This window comes from Trachinotus anak, unplaced genomic scaffold (assembly GCF_046630095.1).
Source record: "Trachinotus anak isolate AG129_WGS33_773 ecotype Australia unplaced genomic scaffold, CSIRO_AGI_Tana_v1 ptg000007l, whole genome shotgun sequence".
NCBI lineage: Eukaryota > Metazoa > Chordata > Actinopteri > Carangiformes > Carangidae > Trachinotus > Trachinotus anak.
In genome coordinates this window covers 19090472-19115000 of record NW_027273858.1, presented here as the reverse complement: position 1 = coordinate 19115000, position 24529 = coordinate 19090472, and positions in this window count along the sequence as shown.

Sequence of the window (24529 nt, the reverse complement as noted above, 5' to 3'; positions counted from 1 at the left end):
TGAAGTGGAACTGAGGTAAAGACAGAGAGAGAGAGAGAGAGAGAGAGAGAGAGAGAGAGAGAGAGAGAGAGAGAAATTGAAAAAGAAAAAGCATGTGATGTGAAAATATATAATTCAATTTTTACGTCAACAGTGGATGAAATAACTATGTGTACTATGAAAGGGGTAAAGAGTACTTTGAGTCACAGCTGCACTGTTTTGCTTCAGCCTCTCTGTAGGAAAAAGGCCCTGTTAAATCCACTGTGTGCTAGCTACCCTACACCAAATGCACACAAAGTAATCTATTCGGTAACCTTAATGTAGCATTCAGCAGCTAAAGTGCCAGATATTTCTATTAGGAGCTGGTGGAGTACAAAACATAGTTGAAAGGAAAGTGATGTATCGTGGCCAAAATCACTGCTAAAAAATGAGTGCTAATTTTGCTCTTTGTCCAGCGAGCTGATAGGTTACTGTTTGCTAACATATTTGCCATATTAGCTTGATAAGGTGATAATCTGATGTTTACAACATGTCCTGCTGCCCCCAGGTGGCCAAAATCAATGAAAGCAGCTTTATTTCACAAAACAGTACTTGTTTTCATTCATTTACAATGTCAAATCTAATATAAGTGGAAGTGATAAAAACACATTAAAAAATCATTTTAATTTAATTTTCAAAGTTTTCATATTGGTCCCTGTGATTGTTGAGATCTTGGGACACATTTCAAATCCATATGGCCATTTGACCGCTCTAATTTCTTTTCCCATAGAACTTACTTTTATTGCTGTTGCTGCATTGACTGTCCAGATCTCAGCAGAAAACAAAACAAGACCGAAGATGTAATGCACCAAAATTATCCCTCAGAGCAGGAGAGTGCCAAGAGAATCATGTACAGAGACAAACATCCTCCTCTGTCTCTGATCGCTGAGGGAAGCAGCAGTTAACCTGCCTGTCACTCGTTCTACAACTGAGGAAACCGCTGTGCAAACAAGATATGCTGCCAGTCCAGCATCCAGCTCTGACTCGTCTGACTCATCTTCCTCATCTTCCTCGATTTTATCACTGACACCACTTTCCCACAGCCACATCCAAAGCCATTACCAAGCAGCTTCCAGGTTAAAGGTCACAGTGGCAGTCGGGGTCTCTGAGGTTGTTTGAGGATAGAATATGAGATTCCATGAGTAACAATATCCTGACATCAGAATTACTCCATTGATTTACACATTTACACAGACATTCAGTAGCATAGATGTGTTAAACGCTGAAGGTCCTATCATGTCTTCACCAGAGCGCACCTGGCTCGTTTCTAAGGTGATGTAACCACTGTTGCTATGGTGGCAAGTTTATATACAACTATGACCACGTGATCAAATGTTGGATTACCTTTTTGAACGGTTTCATCATGTTGAGATTATGACACAGCTGTCAGAAAAACGTCCAGCTCTGTAATTTAGTCCATGGTTGTAATTAGCGTAGCGTTAAGCAGCATATATAACAGATGTAGTCTGTGTTTTGAATGACTTCATTCACTTACTTGTGTCAAGCAAATGAAGCCTCATTCGAAACATCCACTCAGAGGAGAAGCTGCAGTGCAGGCAGAGGTCAAGCTAAGCTAACAGGCTAGGCTATGAAAACGCAGCTAAGCCAGCTTTCATTTCCAGCAGCCCCGTGGAAGCAGCACAAGCTGTCCAAGTGTAACAGGCTGACTCTGTCATGTTTCTGTGTAATTGCATCACAAATAAAGAAATGTCAGAAGAGTGAATGAAATAATGTTTTCTGCCTTTTCATCTTTACTAATGAGTGATTTCACTCTGCAGCTCGGGCTTACGGCAGCTGCCCACAGCTTTTAAGGTGAAATGTTTTCTTGCATGTTACTCAACGCGTGATTGATGTTTGGAAATCAATCAATGCACCTTAAATATTAATATTACAACTTTGACCACATCATTTGTTTTTACTGACACACTCTTTAGTGATGATTGGATCTTCATCTTAAAATGTAGATACATTTCAACCATGTTATGTTAACTGCAGATACTTTATTTCACAGGTTGGAGAAAAAAAACGGTGTAAATGAAGCTTGCACAATACTGGCACTCCACTAGAGTCACTCTGTACACTTTCCTTGATTAATGCATGAGGAGCTTGACAGTTATCTTTTCCATAATATCTGCATGCCTGCATGTGTAGATGCCTGGCCTTGAAAAATAGTCAACAGGCTTTTTTTTGGGGGGGGGGGCAGGTTAACCAAGCTTGCCATGGGAAATTTGTTTTCCGCTTCCCAAACCAGGAAAATTTGAAGCATTAAGGTTTTCAAATGCTGATTCCACTGGCATACATCATTTTTTGGATGGAATATGAATAAGAACAGCAACTCCATCTAATGCCTCCACGTGTGAGCAAATATAGGCAAAGCAAAGATCCTCCAGGTAGCGTTAACAGGTACCATGATGGTGTAAATCTAATTCCATAGACAGCAATGGTGAGTATGGTGTGTCGGTGTGTGTGGTTTTTCAGGACAACAGAGATGACTGGACCCCAACATGTAATTATCTACATCATGAAAGGCCAAGCCACTGTCACACAATGGCTGTTTTGAAAAACAGCTTTCAACATTGCCAATGGTTTCTCTCTATACAAAACCACCACTTGTTGATTGTCAAAATCAAATAGTTATAATTATATTTGCTTCTTTCAAATGACAGTAGCTTGGCCTTGGACACCCCCCAGAATCCTTTGGGCATCCTAGGTCGATCACATCTGGAAAGATTTCGCTCACAGAAATGCTTATGCCTGTTAATTGTTTATCTAAAGCTTATTTTGTGATTTCATCATGCTTGCTGGCTTGTTGTGATATTCTCTCTCATTGCCATTCAGTCCCTGAGTGTTGCTAATTTTTGTCTGCCTGAACATGTATGCCTACCCCATGAGATGTGATTTAGTTCTCATGAAACCACAGATACGTTTTTAAACGACCTGACCCAAGTTTAATTACAAGCGATGGAATAACAGGAGAAATATAGACTGAAAGGTGAGCTGGAGGCCTGATTTGGAAAAAAGAAAGAGTGAAGAAGAAAGGAAGAAGGAGAGGGAGCAGAAAGCAGGAGGGGTGGCATTCATCACTCAGTTATATAAGCCTGCTAAATGAGTCAGTGCAGAAATCAGAGTTATCAGACCAATGAAACGGACAGACTTGGCCATGGAAACTGGAACACTATGAGGAATAATACACAACTTGATAAGGCTGTGTTTTATAGCCTGTTGGCTGCTGAGTCATGTTGTCTTAGTATTGTTTTAATAAACCCAGAGATCAAAGTTTCTAAATCTGAGCCCATCAGTTGCTGCACTTATTTCTGTTTCCATGTAACTCTTTAATACATCAGGTTCTGGCGGTGAAGCTATCGATCACACATTTGTAAATCCCTCATGATCATTGAGTAAACTTTCTAGTATCCCCCATGTGTTGTCCATTTGCCAATAAACCCATTATAGATTCTATCTTACCTTAGGAAGGTATGTGCAGTAAAGCAAACATTGTAAAAATGTGTGTGTAGCTGGTTAGCTCAAGATGCAGATAAGGATTAGAGACAGAGGTTTCAGATTTCATTCCCCCTAAACACAACTTTCAAACCAGTTTAGGTGTGTGTGTGTGTGTTTAGGTCAGGGCAAGCGAGTACTCCTGTACTCATTTTTGTGTGTGTGTGTGTGTGTGTGTGTGTGTGTGTGTGTGTGTGTGTGTGTGTGTGTGTGTGTGTGTTGTGACGCCACAGAGGAGCCAGGCTGTAATTGTCCAGCTCAGTTTGTTTGTGCAGCCACCCAGAGACCCAGCAGGTCCACAGATTCAATCAGAGAGGATGTGGTTTCTCTTCTAATTTTACAGTTTACAGTTTCAGCTACGCTATAAGTTACTGTAGAGCTATGGATGAAAGGATGTACAGATGGATGGGTAGCAAGAGATGTGTGTGTGTGTGTGTGTGTGTGTGTGTGTGTGTGTGTGTGTATGTATCCTCTGTTTGCATCCATGTGTGCGTGGGACATAATGGAAAAGTGGATACTGTTTGTGCAAAGGCATGTAGAAAGTTTGCATGTTCTCATGCTCACATTTGTGTATACAGTATGTACTACTCATGTACACACAGTATTACAGTGTGTGTATGTGTGTGTCCAGAACTCCTGACCCACTGCTCTTGCAGGAGAGCAGTAATGAGCTTATTAGTCTGGGGATGTATTTGAAGCAGGTCACAGCAGTCTGGATTGTTAACAGCCAACTGTACGCACAGAGACATGTGATATACTGTATGTGGTAGTGGCAGTAATTGTAACAGCAGTAATGATAGCTCAGGCAGAGTTAGTGCAACTTGTTAATGCTGTGGTTGTGTAGTTTTGTTAATAAGGGGGTGTCTCTGTGTCACATAACTTTGATAATTGTAAGCATTTGGCTGTGGGACACAGTGAATTTCCTGAATGCTTGATGCTATTAAATATAGAAACTTCACATTTGTGTTTGAGTCTTTAAATACGTGACCACCACCAACATGGAAAACTTATGCCTGCTGCTGAAAGCAGAGTTGATGAGAGCGGCGAGCCTGAACCAGAACACTGAAGTCACAGGTAGTAATTTCCTGTAGGTTCATCACGAGCAGCTTCCACAGTCATTTGTTCAATTGCTCATATAAAAATACTGATTAGTGCAGCTTTAATGCATTGATCTGATCAATTCTGAATAAGCAGCACAATAATAGCTACGCATGAAGTCCTAAAGTATTTCATCACTGAGTAGTTTACAGGAATGTTTCATTTCTCCATCACAAACTTACCATTTGATACCTCTGCCATGTCTTTCCACAACTATGTAACTTTTAAGAGATATTTTTGTCCAGTAACAAAATGAATTGATCCATTCAAGCATCATGGCTTGTAACTTTGACCTCATTGCTCTGGAAAGGTGTGTGTTAATCTATCCAACATATTTTCCATGTTAAGTATAAGTCTATAAATCATGACCTATCATGAAATGTCATTAAAAAAACACAGGTCTCTCACTCTTTGCTGTCTCTGAATTTTTGGTTCGTCACTTTAACAGCCTCTCTGAGCCAGACTGCAATGATGGCAGTAATTGAGTAAAAGTGGGTAAATACACAGGTCAAAAGTTAAAGGCAAATATTGACCCACTGACTCGAGACCAGGAGGCTCGAGAAAACAGCTCCACAAAACGAGCAAGGTGAGCGAGGAGACTGCGAGACATTACTCGTGGAAAGTTTTTACTGCTGCTTCACAGAGCAGCCTTCTTGGACCATTTTCACAGGAAAAGAAAGTTACACCACAGATCCAACTTGCTTCATTTCTATGTGGGCCTTTAAGCTTTCCAGAAATGATACAACTATTTCAAGTTCAAGTTCCCTTTAATTCCCACAGAGTCAGGCAGGAGGAATTTGTTTCAGCTCAGATGAAAATCGCTCTGACATTTACAACACCTAGCAGTGCCATACAGAACATAAAAACAACAGATCCTGTGGGTGGAACAAAGTGCAACAGTCCTGGACACTTAAAGTTCACAGATGAAGAAACTAGTGTGGGTCCTTTGTGTTAAACGTTTTGCTGCTTGCTCTTCTACCTGCTCCCCTGGACTTTCTCAGGCTTCTTTTTATTTTAATAAAACATTTTTAGTAATGCAACAAACTCAGTTTGTCACCCTGCAAGCCAAGCCTCTACATTCCCTCTTAAGTTACAGTTGTCTGTCTCTGACATCTCAGTAAAAAAACTTGACCCTGGAAAAGATTTTCAATCTCAGAGATTAGAAAAAGAACCGTCTTGCCTTTCATAGTAAATTACCTATATCAGTGCATGTATATCTTAGCCATATCTTCAACTGCTTGCTTCAGCCTCCAGTGGGCATTCATATTAAAACTCTTGAGTTTCAGCTGAGAAACTATCATGATAAAGACTCCAGGATGGAAATCTAAGGCAGAGGCCATTTTGGTTCTTCAATGACATGTAATGGAGGCCATTGAGTGGTCCCTGGACAGGAAATCAGGGGCCGCTGGGGGTCGTTGACAGGCGTCACTGACCCCTTTCTCCACTCATCTGGGGAGAAATCAGAGCCCTCCAGCTGACAACACAACATCTCCTCACATTCAGAGCCGGCCAAAGATTTGGTGCTAATAGCTGAGGAATGATGATTGTCCCCATGGTCGGGTTTCACAGAGGAGACGTTTGCAGACAAAGGACAGGGAGGGGAGAATCAGCTCAGTGTCAAACACTGTGTGCATGTAAGCTCAAAGGGACAAGACTCAGTTTTTTCTACTTTCTGTTTCTGGAAAATAACAGTGATTCAACCTGTGTAAAGTTCAGAAAAACCTCAGACATCCTGGACGTCCTGGCTTGATGTTTTAGCCTTGTAATATGCTTGATTTTTACCAATGAATAGGAGACTCAAAGCCCTGTGACCAAGTGGCATTGCTCATGTATTGTACAGTGGTGCAGCCCAGTATCCCTAGAAATTACATTCATCCTGAATGATTCAGCAGCTCACATTTTATATCCAGTGTCATAACATACCTTTGTTATAGCAAGACAGAAAGTGTTGTGTTTGGTATTGGTGGTGGAAGTGGTGTCCCATCACAGCCCAGCAGTAAATATTTAACTTTTTATTAACCCTAACCACAATTATTCTCCAATCTTAAAACAAAAGATTTTAGGTGCTGAACCAAAACCATTCCCTAACCATACTTAAACATTGTCTTTCCCTAACCTTTCCTATACCGTAGTTGCTATGCACAAAGCAAGACATAGAGCGCTGCAGGGATGACATATTTGTGTAGGATGTTAGCATCACTCTGGTTCCCTTGACAAAAAGCCAGTGGGATTTTTATGTTGGCTTTTTGATTACTGCAGAAAACAAGCTCTGTGACAGACAAAAGTTTATGATACTTACAAGTTTTATACGGCAGGATAATCCTCACAAATTAACACCAATTCCATGATTGTTGAAGCCTAACTCCAATCACCAGAAGTAAAAAGCTAATGTTGGAGTTAGAAAGCTTTAAGTTTTAACAGACGTAAAAGCTTAAAGAAATCATGACTGGGGTGTTTACTGACATATTTTATGTTGTAGAAAAAAATGTGAAAATGTCTTTAGCTTGTATTCACTACAGACCTTATTACAGTCATCTTACCAAAAACCCATAAAAAAAACAAAAAACCTTAGACTTAAGGATGAGGGACGTGGAGGTGCTAAAATGCTAACTAATTTATGGCTTTTAGGAATCATTCCTGCAGCTCTTTATTGATTGAAAAAAAGGGGAAAAAAGCAGTCAATAAACACCATCCAGGGTTTTGCTTTATTTTTGTTCATTTCAAGACACTCATAGAATATGCAGGGTCGCTCTGATGTGCCAGCAAACATGTCGTTACAAGTATATGATACAAGTGCCCATCTGAAATGGGTTGAAGAGCTCCGAAAATGTTCTGAAACCACAGTCAAGCTCAGTAATCCTTGAATCTTGTAAGTTATGAATCGAGACAACACAACTGTCAGTCATGACCAGCCAAGATCCACATACACAAACGCTCCTCTCAGATGATGACATGCAATGAATCAAGTGACACTCAGTCACACAGATTTGCCTATAGACCAGCGAAACCAAACAGGATTAGTACTGATTGTGTAAAATGCTGACATAAAGGACATAACTTTTGCTTTACTTTTCAGACCACAGTTTGAAGATCTGGATGTAGGTCAACAGCATCCATCTCTGTCTATCACTGTTTAAAAAGCATCCAGACCCTTCGTCCTTCCTCTAACCACAGATATCCTACAATTACTGCCAAGTCTGCCCTTGGCTCCCCTCCAACAGACAAGCACAAACCTCCTCTCCCTCATTCCACCCAACCACCCATCCATCCCTGCTTCTTTTTCTTTCTCTGTCTGTTGTGTAAACCTCGTAACTACAACCACTGGGAATTTCATGTTTTTACAAGAAATGAAGTTTGACATGGTTCTTAAAGGTACAGCGAGCTGTGTGACCCACAGGTCCGCTGAAAGTTAGTCAAACCCCACAAGAGCAAATTAAAAATGCATCGTCATTAATCTGAGGTGACATCTGTTTTTTTTCCCAAGCTCAAGGAAGATTTTTTTTAAGTTACAAGCTTTCCATCTTGCCCGTCCATCTCCCTGGCAAAGCACTATTACCACTAATCCTGCTGTCTGACTCAGGCCTGGGACCCTCTTCACATAGATGTCCAAGAGGGAGAAACCCCATCTGGTCGCGGGCAACCAAAACCGCACTGCTTTTTGAGGGGCGTGTGAAAACCCTGCAAATATCTGGAGTAATGAGAGGGAATCTGATGTATAGCACGGAAACATAAACCCCTTTTCTGTGTTTTGTTCTCTTGCCCGTTTCTTCTCTCTGCTCTTTCCTCTCATATTATCAGTGGATCTCTGTTTGTGTTGCTGGTACATTCAAGGACCTGATAGTTGTATTAAAATAACTTTTATTGGCACAGTTCAAAAGCAAATACTTGTGTCCCTGCAGCCACACGCTACACACACGCACTTGCACAGCTTTCTTTGTTTAAAGATACAACAGCATGCCTGGGGTGTAAAATTAAACAGTATTTTTTTGTGGTTGCCAGTCACATGAAATTGTCCACAGATCATCATCCAATATTTGAATTTACAACCACTTGGGGTTTAACATATAGAGTCAAGTATGTTTCAGTTTCAACAACATTTTCATGCCAATACACTGCAATTGCGACACAAATCCAAACCCGACCTAATGACTTTTAACTCTTCGCAAAATGTGGTTGACATGTTCTCATCAGTGACCAGAATAATGGTGACATGAAAGTCTCAGTGGTTGTTTTTGGAATAACACTGAGTTATAGGAAGACTGCCCACCTGTAAAAAACCAGCCCATAGGTCGTCTGTGCAGCAGGCTATTTTGACCAATAGTTACGTTTTGTTTCTAGTTGACATCTAGTGGCTGTTGTAATTATGACAGGAGCTAAGGAAAAAGTCTGATGACGCAGTATATAGAGCAACAAAGCAGTGTGGCGTTCGATTCCCATGTGAAATTAGCAGTTTATGTTGTTTCTTTTATCCATGACTGTTTGACAACTGTTACCATGTTGTTATTACTGTAACCATGCCAACAAAAGGTGTGTAATGTTAAGGAAGTACTTATTTTAACCCACGAAAACATAAACCACAATGTTTTCCTAAACCTAACCAACTAGTTGTTGTGCTTAAACCTAACCAAGCCATGACCATTTATTATTGTAAATCATTGTAACCATGGCGATGAATGTCTGGTACCCCTGCCGCTATTTCAGGAGACACTCTTATGGGTCGTATCAGAGGGTCAAAGAAAATGACATATATCCTCAGTTTGGAGGACTTGTTGCAAATGTTGTCACAAAAGATAGAAAAAGAGTAGAATCATTACTGTTAATGGTTTCCCTGAACGCAACCAGTGAACAGTTACTGCATGACAATTTATCATTACTCTTTTAACAGAACTGCTCCAACACCATGATGCTCAGTGGTGATACCATTTACTAAAGAGGCAAGTCAAATCCATTCAGTTGTAGGACAACAGATAAAAATCAGGGGGCTTTGCCTTCCAACGGGGAAGTAAAGAGTGTCGTCTTACTAAAGACACATACAGCGTCTTCGTATTAGCCAGCATTAGACCACCCATTAAACAGAGAGTGACACACACAGACATGTAGTACAAATAGGACCAGATTTAAAGCCCAGTGGTGAGAGATAAATGGAGAGCCTTAACATGACACTCACTGTATCAACAGGCCTGGAGGGGTCACTGAGGGACAGGGCTTGTCCTTAACGCCTTTTTCCCAACAGCAAACCACCAGCCAGACAATGATCTGAATCTGAAAGGCATTCTGGAAAAACACAGCTGACTAATGAAAGGCTAAACCCCCAACAGGCCCTGATGTGGTAACTAATAACAATAAAACAAAATGGAGAGAAGCCTGTGGACATTTTATATCCACTGCATCCTTAGCAATAAGTCGATATATTTAATGACATACACTGCCCGCTACTGTTTTGCCACCACTACAATCAGAGCTGTTCATCTGAGTTTAATATTGTCCATTATCAATAATGGACTGAGTTTGGAACCTGTTTGCCAGGAGTCAAGAGGTCATAACCAGGATGCATAATTTGTACATGTTACTATATTATACATTAATAATGATAAACATATTTCACATGTATAGGCTGACTGAATTGAGCATGAGATCCATGAATATCCTGCACTGGTGATTCTGAGTAATTTCTTTTGTTGTAACTAAATATTCAGTTCACCTGGATTCAGTAGTTTCCTCTGAAAAGTAGTAACAAACTGCAGATTCTTCTATAGGTGTGGACTCAAGATATGACATGAAACACAAATTTAACACCACAGACCCATCTAATACTTTTATAGCCTCAAACTGGAAGGTTAAAAATTATGTTATAAAAACTGTACAGCAAATCGAGTCCTTTTTTTCTGACAGCCAATACAGTACTTTGCATCAGTCCGACAGCAGCTAATCACACTGTGTGAGCAGGAGGGAAAGATGCATTAGGCATCATAAGGGCAACAGACAGGTAACAGATGATGGCTCAGACAGTCGCATTTGAGTGTAGAAACTATCCTTTGCAACACACGAGGCTCCACAATCATGGAGGTTCAACAATTTCTGTCTTTGCTCAAAGTTTTAGGCCCGAAGAGGAACAATAAGTTTAACTTTATACCCAAAGGGCAGCTAGGTCTTAAGCTAATATTAGCTGACAGCAAAGTTAAAAAGCTAGCTTTGCAGGGTTGCATCCAAAATGTGCTAGCCTTCACACTTATTTTAAAATCATAATCAATCAACAATAGCTAACATTAGCTCTCTGTCATTAAGGGTGGTTTAAAATAAGGAAACTTACTTTGCTGTTTTTCCAAATTCAGTCATAACCTGTGGGATTGTTTGGGTTTTTTTCCACTTTGAACTTGCTTTTAAATGACTCGGGACTTAATTGACATGAGACCTCATAGCCAAGACTTGAACTTACTTGTGTCCAGTCTCTGTTCTGAACAATTAAATCTGATCAAAGTTGTGGTGAATGACATCAGAATAAGTTGAGTTTAAGGGCGTAGCAGCAACCAAAAGTGTAAGTATGGGTAAATTTTACTGGTTGACACTAATTGACCATATCTGATTTAAAATAAAAACAACTGGCCTCATACATGTCTATCAGCAAACTCATACATCAGTCTAAGCCTAATATGTGTTGAAATGTTCAAAATTACTTTGCTATAATGCTGAAATGGAGAACAGTGCTCAAGGACTCGTTATTTTCCTCTTCACACTCTGTCCAACCACCATTTACTGTGGCATTTCTGAAGTGCCACTATTAGGTGCTATTACATGGTGGATTACAGTATATCTCCCAACACACATGCTAACTTCAATGACACTGTGAATGTACATACACTGCCCCACACACACGCAGCAGCTGGTGCTTAAGGCCCCCCCCCCCCCCCGCATCTGTACATCTCAGACACTGATAGACCCCCATTACTTTAATATGAAAATTACAACCACATGAAATTTCTCCCATGGTTCAAACACACAGCGGCTGGCGAGCACACTGTATGGCAGCCTGTCGCTCCAGTCCTGTTTCGCCCCCCCCCCCCCTTCCCTCAACTGTAGATCAGGCACTTCAAGGTTTGCCAACCATAACACAGTTGGCACTGCATTTACCCTCCCATCACTGCCGTGCACGCAAATGTTGTTTCACTTCTTTCTTCTCTTTTTCCTCATCATCTGTTTATTTTGGTTTTTCTTTTCTTTTCCGAATGGAAATTTTGAGGTCGATTGGTGTTGCCTGTTCCGGGCGAACAGTTCCAAGCACAAAGGGGAGGATGAGGGATGGGTGGAGGGCTGAGGATAGACAGTAAGAAGTCGCGGGGGAAATTTAGATTTTTACCCAGCATTGAGGGAGCTTCAAAACAGCGCCCATGTGTTCTTTATTTCAGCTGGGGTTTGATGGCAAATGGAGCGAGGCAAGAGCTGGCTAGACCCTCTACCCAACACACAAGTACTGAACACACACACACGTACACACAGAGAGAAAGACGTACGTACTCTGCCCGCTATCCACATCCACCAACCACATCCACTGACTACAAACCGATACAGAGCAGAGGACTGTACTTTCCCAGACCCTGCTGCCAGTTTGGACTTATTACATTACCTAGATTTGGTTTTTGACAATACAACAAGGCACTGAGGTTTACAGGAATGCCTTACAAAGCCTTGAATATACACATATTGCAGCTTACAGGCATCCAGGGGAGGCAACTGAGAACACTTTCTCTTTTCCAGGAGCAACAGTCTGTTTCACATTCGATCTGTTTCAGGTCTGGCAGCTGCCAATAGACTGTGGGCCACAGAGCAGTGATCCCTGCCTTGCTCAAGGGCAAACAGTGCGGCTAATGAGGGGAAAGAGAACATTTCTCATTCACATCTTCATCTTACTGACACTGAAAAGAACAGCCGTCTAGCCACAATCCTGCTGTGTCATGCTCATGAGACCACTTTCTTGGCCACAACTAATAAAGGAAAATTCCAGTTCATTATAACCTGGGGCCTATTTTTGTATTTTTGAACATCATTTCTATCTGTAATGATATGGTTGTAATTGCTAAGATCTGGGAACATGGCAATGTCGTTATAACAAATTCCAACCAGGCAAGAAAAACGAGTGGTCAGACGATCAGACAGGTTGTAAGCAAATGAATCATTCACTGCCCAGAAACACTGAGGTCTGGTGCACAACCACTGTGAGTGAGTTGTGTTTCTCTTCCAGTGAAGTTTAGCTAATCTGTCTGATCGTCTGCTCATGCTTCTTGCCTCTCTGACTTTGTTTCAGGGAAGTATCTGTGTTTGGAGACCTCAGCAATTAATTTGGTCAATACAGTGTTTTTACTGGGAAAAATGATGCAGCCAAAACTGTTTTAACTGCATTAACTTTTTTCTTTTTTTTTTTTTTTTGGCAGCACAACAAGCTGTACACACAACACTGACCTAATATGTGAACTTATAAACATTTACTCTTTTATGCATCCATTTGCAACATTAGCATTCTACATATATACATACACACATATACATGATGATGTATATAAGTCCAACAGTCAGTGTCCTTAACAGTCTCCACCTACTCCTGCAGGAAGTATCTAGCTCTTTAGCTGCAGTGCTAACCAGCTGGCTGCTAACTTTGTCTGTCTGTTGTTTGGTGCTGAGGGGGGAGAATATTGTGGGTTTATCCAAACCTTTTCAGCCTGTTGCTGCTGGAAACAGGTTATGAGATCACTGAGATAGAACTAAAACGCTAATGTTGTGGGGCAAAAACTGAAACAATGAACTGAAATACACCAAAACACTCAAGTAGAGTTGAGGGGAAGTGCAGAGTCTGCTGGTAATTCTCTGAGGGTTTTTCACTATGAGACTGAAAATAGTTTTTTCATTATTGTGAAAAATGCTGCGCAGCTTCAAATGAGACTGTTCTGATAAATCAGACTTTACTGTAACAGGATGCATTTATAGTCCATAGTTATCAGTGTTTGACTAAAGTAAACACCTTTAATATAACCTGTGTTTATCTGCAGCAATCCTGACTGAATGCAAATAACCATTACAAATCACAGCCAACATGTCTCAGTTGTTCTTTTATGCTCGCTGCTTGTCAAACTCTAATCCCTCAGAGCAAATGTTTTGTTTCTTACTGCTAGGAGCAAAGGCAGTCATGGAAACAAGCATATTACAGATAAACACAGGAGGTGAAGCCCTCCTCTGTTTGTTCTGCTGTAAACATGAAAGCACTTTCATGCTGGTGGAATGCAGCGGCCTGTGTGTGCGTCTCTGATTGCATGTGTGTGCTTTCATGTATGAATGTGTATAGAGCTCCATGTCTGTTTATTCTCACCCTTGCATGTGTCAGCAGTAATGCTCAACCTTGACGCATCACCCATATCACTGCGTTATGTTTCTGTGAACAAACTGGGCTCTTCGCTGCCGTTTGGAGCACAGATGTTGTAACAGCAACAGACAGGATGTATGTATGAACACTGTAGCTGTTCTAACCTTGGTTGCTGATGGGAGACGTTGCTTCAGAGTTCAGCCACAGCCAAGCTCTCATAACCACCAGATAAAGAAACAAGGTGACCGTGGTTAACAGCAGCAGGCCAAAGTTTTGCTTGTCATTTGAAATAAATGGATTTCTTCAAATTCTTTTTTTGTTATTGTGGTGAACATGTATCTAGCATTCAAGGGACATGGTTGTCAAGAGAGTATATATTGAAACAATGGTCATAAATCCATGTGTGTGAGTATGAGAAAGTGGTTTGTGGTGCATTTTTATAGTGGTATATGTCTTTCAAAGGTACTGATGAGAAAGTGTTTGTGGCAGCACAAATACTGCTGAAGAATGAGGGATTTGTTATTTTATTTAAAAATGTACCAACAAATACAGAGAGCAAAACTAATGATAAATTGTTCTAGTACCACAAGGGAGGAGGTTATGGATGACTGGTTGCACAAAGAGTCTGGCTGTTGCCATTCTGCCATCACATTTTCTCCAGTGTTTCCTCCTCTAACCATTGTGATAATCTCTGCTCTTTCACCTGTCAACCTAGCAGGGCACAAGACCTGATCCAGATTTCTCAATGAGGAAGTAAGAGTAGTTGTGCTTAAAGCCCTAGTGTTTCATTTTTCTTCAGTCTTTATGTGGGAAAACCATATTAAACAAAATATTAATCATAGCAGGGACATTTTATATAGTTTAAAACATGTCATGAGAGAAACTTTAACCTCAGTGAAGTAGATTAGATTGCTTAAACATAACCAAACCTTAGTCACAGAGGCACCACATCAGGAAACATTATATTGGTGTTTGTCCACTAAGAAACTTTCAGTGGGTAAATAGAGAGCCATCTTGAAACATGGTATGCAGGTATCTTACTACATCTTACTACATTCGTCACAGTGCTGTGTTCAATAGCATGTTCAGTGATGTCGTGCCCAACATGGAGCTACTCTCCAGTTATCAAAAATACAGTTGTAGATTTGAATAAACAGCACTGGCCATGTTCAATGTAATGAATGTATATATATATATATATATATATATATATATATATGTGTGTGTGTGTTTGTGTGTGTGTTTGTTTGTGTGAATTATGCATATGTATATTGTCTCTTTTTTTATAATACAAGCAGCTGAACTGCTCTCAACTATCAAACTCTGTTGGACAGTTGTAACAATGAGCAACCTGTGGCAACCTTCCAGTCTAGACGTACTGTAACACGTTCCCTCATGACTGCGATTATGCTCTTAATCTCATGGAAAATGTCAATGATCTGTGGTAAATCACTTGACCTATGGCCTTGAAACAAATGCACACACAAACATACACACACACATGTTGCAGATCGACCATTAGGTTTCCTCTCAGACATGGGAAAAGGTGTAGTAGATTACTGGGACATACATTGATCAGGACGTTACATTGCTCCCCAGGTTCCCACACACTGTTCAAACACCATGCACACACACACACGTACCCATTTAAACTGAGCCAGATCTTCCTTCAGGGAGAGCTAAGAGCAGACCAGATGTGGCTGTAATGCTGCTTTAACGTTGGACTTATAGAGAAACTTCTATAGGAAAAACCTGCTTCACCCAGTGCGCATTCATCACCTCATCATCAGCTCCAGAGCCACCGAAGCAAAACAGTCAAATCCCTTGTCTGTGGATTAATTTAAGCTTCACTACAGGAAGTGTAGGCAGTCAAAGGCTGAGAGTAGTTGAGCGGTGCGATAACATCGCTGCCAAACGTTTGGATATTTTATCTTTCTTAAGGTTTTGGCAGTTCTGCTGTCTGGTGATAGATGTTTGCTAACATCGCTATGGAAATGTTGGACATAACAATTATTATCATAACGGGCGTCATGATGAGGGAATTTCCACTGGGGGAGAGTATATGTGTGTATGTGTGTATGTGCATATGTGTGTGTGTATCTGTGGAGGAGATGCAAGCAGAGGATGGGAGAGATATCTGTGTGATGATAGTGGTGGTTTGGAGTGAATCATCATGCAGGTTGGTACGGCCAAGTCTCTCTCATTTTTCTCCTTCATCCATGACGCCTCTTACTCTTCCTACGTCTCTCTTTCACGCGTTCCCTCTGTCTCTCCTCAGCAGCTTATCTTACAGGAAATATTTTTGTTTTCATTTCATGACCCACCAGATACACCAGATATAAATGCTTTCATGAAAATGAATGAAATGCTTTCAGTGACATTAAGGTTTGACCAACTGATCAAACATGGATTAAACTGTAGTTCTCAACTCAGTTACTCAGGGATGATAAGAGTGACAGTTTGCATGAATGATGGAGGAAGAAAACCTCTGACTGCTGAGTTTTGTGCTTCCTGATCAAACAATTAATAAACAGATTAATCAGCCTTGTCTGGTGTGTTTGTGTAACTCGAAGAATCTTGGTGCAGCCAATTCCAGCACCTTGTATCACGAGTTAGATGTACTGTGGGTTGAACTGTTACTGTTTTAGATCAGCCAATCATAAAGAGCAACTAAACTGACTGTAATGGCATATTCTTAGAAGACAGTGAAGCCCCAGCTCTGATGAGGAAAAATAACACATTACACTTGTCCCCATGTTATTGCATTGACTTTCAGTACAGACCAGAAATTACATCGATGCAATACTACAAAATAGAAAGACCAACTAGTATGTAACCCTGCAGACACAAGTTTCATATTTCCTCAAAAATTAAGCGAATTGGTTGATTTTATTTTCACTTCAGCACGACGCTGAGAAGTTAAGAAAACAGGGGCATGTCGAGGAAAAAAGTGTGTGAAAAACTCTCAACTGAAAATATATAAAACTGAAAAATTTGTATATGAAACCAAGAAGTAGAGGAAAATACCTGGAAAATAGTGACCAGAGCAGCCAGGGCACCAATGCACTATAGATCATTTACCCTCTCTTTGCAATGTCTTGGTCAGGGAATTTTTAGTTAAATTAGCTAGCATAGCTTACTACTTTAATGTATGGTACAGCAAGGAAAATGTGCATGTTTTCATACTGTGAGCTACACAAACTGCACACACTGCACACCTTCTTCTTCTGCAATGGATTCATGACACTAACAGTTAGCTAGCTCCAATGCACACAACTCCTAATACTGACCTACTGTAGTTTGGGTGGAAATGTGCATTAATTTGTATTGTAAAGTTGTAAAGTCAAATTTGTATAATTTGACTTTAGAAAGAAGAAAAAACATCTATTACTTATATTAATCTTACTAATATTAACTTATGGTGGCTAAATGTTATGGGGAAATTGTGTAGTTGAGCGGTGTCCAGCAGAAGTTGCACAGGCTCACTGTATCAATGTGTTTGACATAAATAAAAACCATGAGTACTGACTGTGTCTTTGGTTTTAATTCTGGGAGCTGCTGGAGCAGCCTTCCTGAGGACTGGACTCTGGAAACAGTCTAAAACATTTATCTGATGACTTTGAATAATAATTATGGCATAGTAGCAGTTAATTGGTTTGTGTTTTTCTCTGTGTGCTTGTTGGAACCGAGTGAATATGAACTCCTGAACCTCTTAAAGTTGAATTAATGTTACTGCATTAGTCCATTTTCTTGCTGCCTGCCAAACTCTCTACAGTCAAAACTTTGGATAGTCCTCACGTGCCAAACAGTTGGAGCAGCACTAAATACATTATACATTAATGAGATGCATTATATAACATGGATGCTGCTGTAAGTCATTTTCGTGAACGTTTTTGACCCAGGCAGAATATACAGCCCCAATGGGAAATGAAGCCCAAACCACACAGTGTTGATAAACTTAAGCATAATGAGGTTTCGAAAATTTAATCATACAGGCCATAGATTTTTGCAATATGTCAAAACTCATGACAAATCCAAGACATTAATCATTGCTGCTTTTAGCAATCTGGCAGCACCTTCAGCCAGCACTGTATTTAGTTCTTTATTCTGTTTCCAGCTTCAATTGTTGATGAATATTGACTAAACAAATTGTGAAATAGTCCATTACATATCTTTGATTCTACGTGAGATCCTGTTTCCCATGCACTGCGCCAGGACTCTGTGTATCCTACTGTGAAGTGCTATTTGCCAATATGTCATCACTGATGTAACAACTAACAAAATCTTTGATATTTATTGTACTCTGTGATTTTAAGTGGCTGTGATTTTGTTCCTGATCTAATGGGTCGAAGCTGTAGACAGATTGTGCCAAACATTTCTGAGAGCTGGTTCCAATACAAACCCTTGCAAACGTTAGGGTGAGTCTGTCAGTCTTGTGAAATCAACCCCATTAACCTCCTCTTGTTCCTCCGCCTCCTCCTCCTCCTCCTTTACACTAAACGCTGAAGAGTAAATATGTCACAAAGCAGGAGAAAAGGCAAACAGAGAGTCTGGACTCTGCTCTGTTCACTCCCCCTTTCATTCACAATCTCTCTCCTCACCCTTTCTTCAACCCTTCTCTGAACTATGAGTACATACACCACTAATACAAGGTACATATATGTACAGTACAGGCAAACATTTGGACACACTTTCCCTTAACTGGTTATTTTGTGATTGTGTGTGTGTGTGTGTGTGTGTGTGTGTGTGTGTGTGTATACCTTGTATTATATTAGCAAAGAGATTAAAAAAAAACAAAAAAAAAACTTGCACTGACATTCACAGACTAAATACAGCTTCCTGCTCTGGTCAGTAGCAAAACGAAGTAAGTGACAACATGTCCTCCTAACAAAACGGTTTCTCAGATATCAACTGAAGCTTTCATTTTCAAAATGATATGTGTTAACCAGCAGTCACCTCTAAACCATGTCCAAGCTGCTGCTTTGTTGCTTAAATCCTGATTTTATTACCATGATGTCGTCTGACAAAATCACCAAACGCAGACGTTAAAGACAAAGACTGTGCTATGATTTCAGTTATATTTACTTGTAAAATGAGTGAAAGTTATCGTTCTTATTTTGTCTCCCACACAGCACACAGCACTCACTCTCCCACTCACTGAACAGTGTAGGCACAAGTAGCTTAGGTTTTGTCTAAAAAGTCACTCGGGGAAAGTGAAAACTGTTGTGGGCCGTCTGTAAACACTCCCTGATGATGTTGTAGAAAATGTTTGCACCGAATCACTTTGAAAGCGCAACAGCCAATGGGAAAAGCACACAGTCGGTCAAATAATGGTATCACTCACTCAGTCACTCATCTCCCTGTCTCATTGTATGTATGTACAACTAAAAAAATATGAACACATAAAAACAAAACCCTCACAAACACAGCCTCAGGAACAGGTGCACCACACACTCCAGTCTTTTTTTCCCTTATTTTTCTACCTGATTAAACACTGAATTAAAAGGCCTTCATGTTCCTGCCTGGGAACTCAGCTTTGGCACACACAACCTGGCTCGAGCTCTGCTACACATCCTGGGAAAAATCATCATGTATGGGACTTACACAATTTCCATGTTGAAATCCAATGGAACAATATTGATGTTTAAAAAAGTCTGAATTTCCACCCCCCTCATACACACACACACACACACACACACACACACACACACACACTCTGGGACAAGGAGTTCATTGAGAGAGGAAAATACGGCTAAGCCCTCTTGATTGCTGGAGCGGCCTTTTCCTCTGACTCCTTTGGGTCACCTGCTGCTTCACCACCACTGCCACAACCACCAGCTCCTCCCTCTCCTCCCTGCTCCACCATTTCTCTTTTTCTGTCTTTACATTGTTTACTGACAGCGGGCCAAGAATGTGTTAATCCGCTGAACACGCCAGCAGATTAATTGAGGGCGTTTTTCTTTGATCAGGACGGCGGTATCTAATGCTTGAAATATTTAAACCCCATCTGCAGTGATCAATTAGCAGAACAATAGCTGAAGGGTCGGAGTTGAGGAGCAGCAAGTGCCCCCTTGTCTTTTTCTCCTCCTTCCTCTTCTCCTACTTCTTCTTCTTGTGTTTTTTTTTCTGTCTGCTGCTGATGACCCCCCAGCCAGCAATCAGGGCAGCGCAGGAAAGATTAGACAGACATAAACTTTGATTAATGGGAAAAATAACAAGGCAGCTAAACAAAGGCTCCACTTCCATGGCATCTTGCAGCCACTTTGAAGAGGGCTTCTCTGTCTTGATCTCCTCGCACACAAATGCACGCATATACACACACAAATGCATGTGTGCAAATATGCACAGATGTATGCACACATACAAACACACTCCTCCACACAAAACACACACTATTTCATCTGTGGGCCGCCTTTCACCCTTGGAGAGGACCTATAAATCAAAGCTTGAAGAAAGAGGAGTCCTAGGCTTGTGTTTGCAATATAAAGGAGCAGTGTGTGTGTGTGTGTGTGTGTGTATGTATATGTGTGTGTGTTTGTGAGAGATTTAAGGGAAACTGTAGGGCCATAAACCCCCTGGGCTGAAAGAGAACAAAGGGCAGACATTCATTAATCTCTTTGTGCAGGCCTCTATTTTCTCCACTCCACTGGAGTACAGTCAACCACACACACACACACACGCGCACTCTGCTGCACCACTTCTTATATGTGACAACCTGCCTCTTCAGTGTATGTGCGATCTTAAATCAGCCCCATATGGAAACACTGCAAGTTGAAAAATGCATCTTCACTGATTGTGTATTTCTTCCACTGATGTGGACACACATAAATAAATGATATGTGTGTGTGTGTGTGTGTCCTGGTCGGTGTGCACGGTGCTTCAGAGGGAGCTGCTGCTGCAGTCAGGCCAGGGAGGCAGGATGTTCCCATGCTATGGAGTGTCAGGCAGTTGGCTGGCCTGCAGCCAAGCCAAACCTGTGGCGGCTGGAAGGAGAGCAGCCCAGCACTGAGATCCAGTTACCGTTTCCTCAATCACCGAGCGAGAGAGAAAGAGACCTGATGAGCAGCCTTTCCTGTCTACACAGAGATGATAAAATGATAGATTTGGGCGCGCAAGCTCGACTGTGGGCAAACGCCCCGCGCCAGCTTAAGATGAAAGCTGCATTTCCAATTTCTCTTGGAAAGATAACCTGCCAATTCTCCTGTTTCTTGTGCTCATGCCCGTCAACCTCCACCCCCGTGGAAAAGGAGGGAGAAGTAAAAGACGAGGAGGGGTGCGTGTGTGTGTGTGTGCGTGTGTGTGTGCACCCCATATGGAAGCCATTCTCCTGCCCCTGCTGTATTCACTGCTGGGAATGTTTGGACATTTTCTGGAGATGAGCGCTGTGATGTCACACACGGGCACAGTACTGCTGTGTCAGGAAAGAGGAGGAGAGAGCGAGGAGCAGGAGAAGGAGGGGTGGAGATGGTGGTTGGGAGGAGGAGGGGAGGAGAGCGAATTGCTGAGACGCCAGTTTTTTCTCACCACACTGTAAATTAGCATGCTGGTTCCTTGATGGAAAACATTCGGGGGGCAACACCGAGGGGCCTCCTGAGATCGAAGAAATGCGAGAGAGCTGGATTCTGCTGGAGGGGGTGGGGTGGGTCAGGAGGGGGGCTTCGGGTTTTGGTGTCTTTTCAATTAAGAAGGCCACGAACAAATCATCTCAACATCAGGACAGGTCCCAGCAGAGGAGCGAGAGCCTGAGAGACAGCAGATGAGTCCTGCTCTCAAACAGCAGAGGCTGCTTCTAATAAAGTCTCCCCCCCCCCCCTTATGGAAAAATCAGTGGCGGTACAAACAGCTTACTCCACTGGAGATAATTAAGTAAAAATAGAGGTGCAATTTCCACTGGTTAATATTCCCGAGCTGCAGCGTTGTCCCACTGACTGTCTGTTGAAGTGGGACAGAGCTTTACAACTCACAGGCCTCACCTATCCATTGTTTTCATTCAAAAATGTTTATATGCACCAACTTCAAGAGTCGAGTCGTCCATCAGAAATCAGTTTTGGAGCATTTTGGATCACATCTGTTTAAAGGCTGAAAAGAGGTCAGCTTTATGAATGAACCTCAGCTGGAGTATTTCTAAAAACTTATGCTTCCACAAGCTGACATGCTCTGTAGCTTTGTGTGATGCTGCCAGATGCTCTTCAAAATCAACTGAATTGAAGAAATTGGTCCAGTTCTCTTTGATATGAGCTTCCAGTATTTTTAGTAATGTCTCAGATTGCACACAGAACATCAGAACGTCGATCTTGAGGCGTTTCTGCAGGACCAGTATTAATTATTGCTGCTTTGTTTTGTATTACTGAGAAAAATAAATGCAAATACAAAATGGAAAAGGTTGCCAACACTGTTTAAAGACATAAATGTAAACAAGGGAATATGTTTTACCATATCAAATTGATAACTTTGCTTTGCTGGTCTGTCCACATCTTTTCTGGTCAGCCTTTTAAACAGCACTAAGGCCTGTTCACACCTCAAAGTGACAGAGCGAAGGTCATTCACATATCATTGCACAACAGCTAATGAGAGAAACTTGGTGATGTAGGGACTACTTGCAGGTCTAGTTGGTTAACAGCTGTAGTTGGTGACCTAAAAACATGCCACCCAACCAGGAACACTGGGGAACACCACAGATAGCTTCACAGCTTGGTTGCTGATCAGATGATACGTTCCCACAGTTTGTTTTAAGGACATTTGCACCATCACCTCCTGTCTCAGAACTGGTGTAAAAACCACTTCTGTTTTGTGGAGCAGTTACACACCAACGTCAGTGAAGGGTTGGCTTGTATAAAACATATCTAACACACTTTCACTGGTTCGCTGATGCAGTCATTCATTAGCAAACAGTTTGTGTTGTCCTTCATGCAAACATGTGTCCAAGTTGAAAAGACTCACGGATTTGCTTCATCCTGTGAGTGAATCCACTCAGCGCAGAACTGAACCTGTTTTTCCAATAAACTTTTCCATTGTAAATACTGGTGCGACCTTTTGATGAAGAGACAGTAGAATTACTAATAACACAGGTACGCAAGACATCAAAATGTATGCGTGGTGGTTAATTGATTGATAATAGTTGATAAATAATTGATTAAAAAAAATCTTAACTAAAGGACCACTTACTGGCCTTCTACTAAGGCCATGGTTTAAAGCTCTGGAAAAAAAAGGTAGTTAGTGGACCTTGATTAAATTTGTAAAATTGTCAAATACAGGGAGGAACTTTTATACTCAATTGTCTGTCTTTGTAGATATTCTGTTAAAAGAATAAACATGTAAACAGACATATCTGGTGTTCAATAAAAGGCCAGTAAATATTGTGTTGATACATATAAGAATAACACACACATACAAGACACACACTACACACTCCTCTCCCTGTCCCCCACCTCCTGAGGGTTGTACAGAGACCTGATCTCCTGCTCTCAGGTTATGACTTTGCACAGACAGAGGAGCTGAATGGTGTAAAAGAAACAGAGAAAGAGGCCAGCCTTTACGAGGCTCTACTGTATTGGCTGTGGCACAAACAGTCAACGTGGGGGTGGTGGTGGTGGGGGGTTGGTGGGGTCTTCTGTCACACACACCTAAATTTAAGCCATTCCCAGAGGCCATGGCCAAACAAAGCCTCAGGAAAAAGGCCCCAGCTCTTGTGCGGTGGGCCGACCCAGTGCTGCTAGTCTGAAAAACAACAGGAAACACATGTGGAGGGCTTGATACAGGGAGGGACGGCAGGCCTGCAGAGCAGCCAGGAATCAGGATCCCAGGACTGAGACCCGACCTGACCCAGCCGGTTCCCACTGACACTTCCTTATCCGCTACATTAGGGCAAAGGTCGGGGCAGTGGGACAGGCCGGGCAGATATCAGTGCTGAGCTCAGCTACAGGAAGCAGCCTGTGCACAGACAGAGAGGGATGGAAGAAGTGAGAGGAAGGGATGATGGATGTTTTTGTCCTATCTATGGCCAGGGCCATCTGTGGTGTTGTCATGCTTACATAACAGATACACACTGCCTCACAAAGCTTAATGCTCCTGCACAGCTATTCCTGCTTTATGGATCAAAACAGCCCATTAATACATCTTGATATTTATATACAAAGATAACAGTTATACCTGCCAGCTGGGACTACAGAGCAGCACCTGTGTCTCATATTGAGTTGGACAAAGATTATTCAGCCATGTTTGTTTTGGGAAAACGAAGCCTCATTTTGCGAGAGCGGGATTACCGAGTGATTTGAACAAGGGTTTAAATGGGGTGTGAGCTGAGATGTGTATGAAGCCTTGTCTTCCACAACGGATCACTAAAATGCCCCCAGCGCTCCTCATCATCATCCTCATTGTCATCTTCTTCTTTCATCTAAGTATTTTCTTTTCTTTGTCATTCATCAGCAGGTCAGACAGAAAGCAGGGCAGAGTTTAGTCTGAGTTTGGGAAACGATAATCTCCTTTCCAGTCTGTTCCAGCCAGTAATCACACAGCCAGTGTCAGTGTTTAGCCTGACTCAGATAGTGGAGCAGGCCAAGTGCTGGA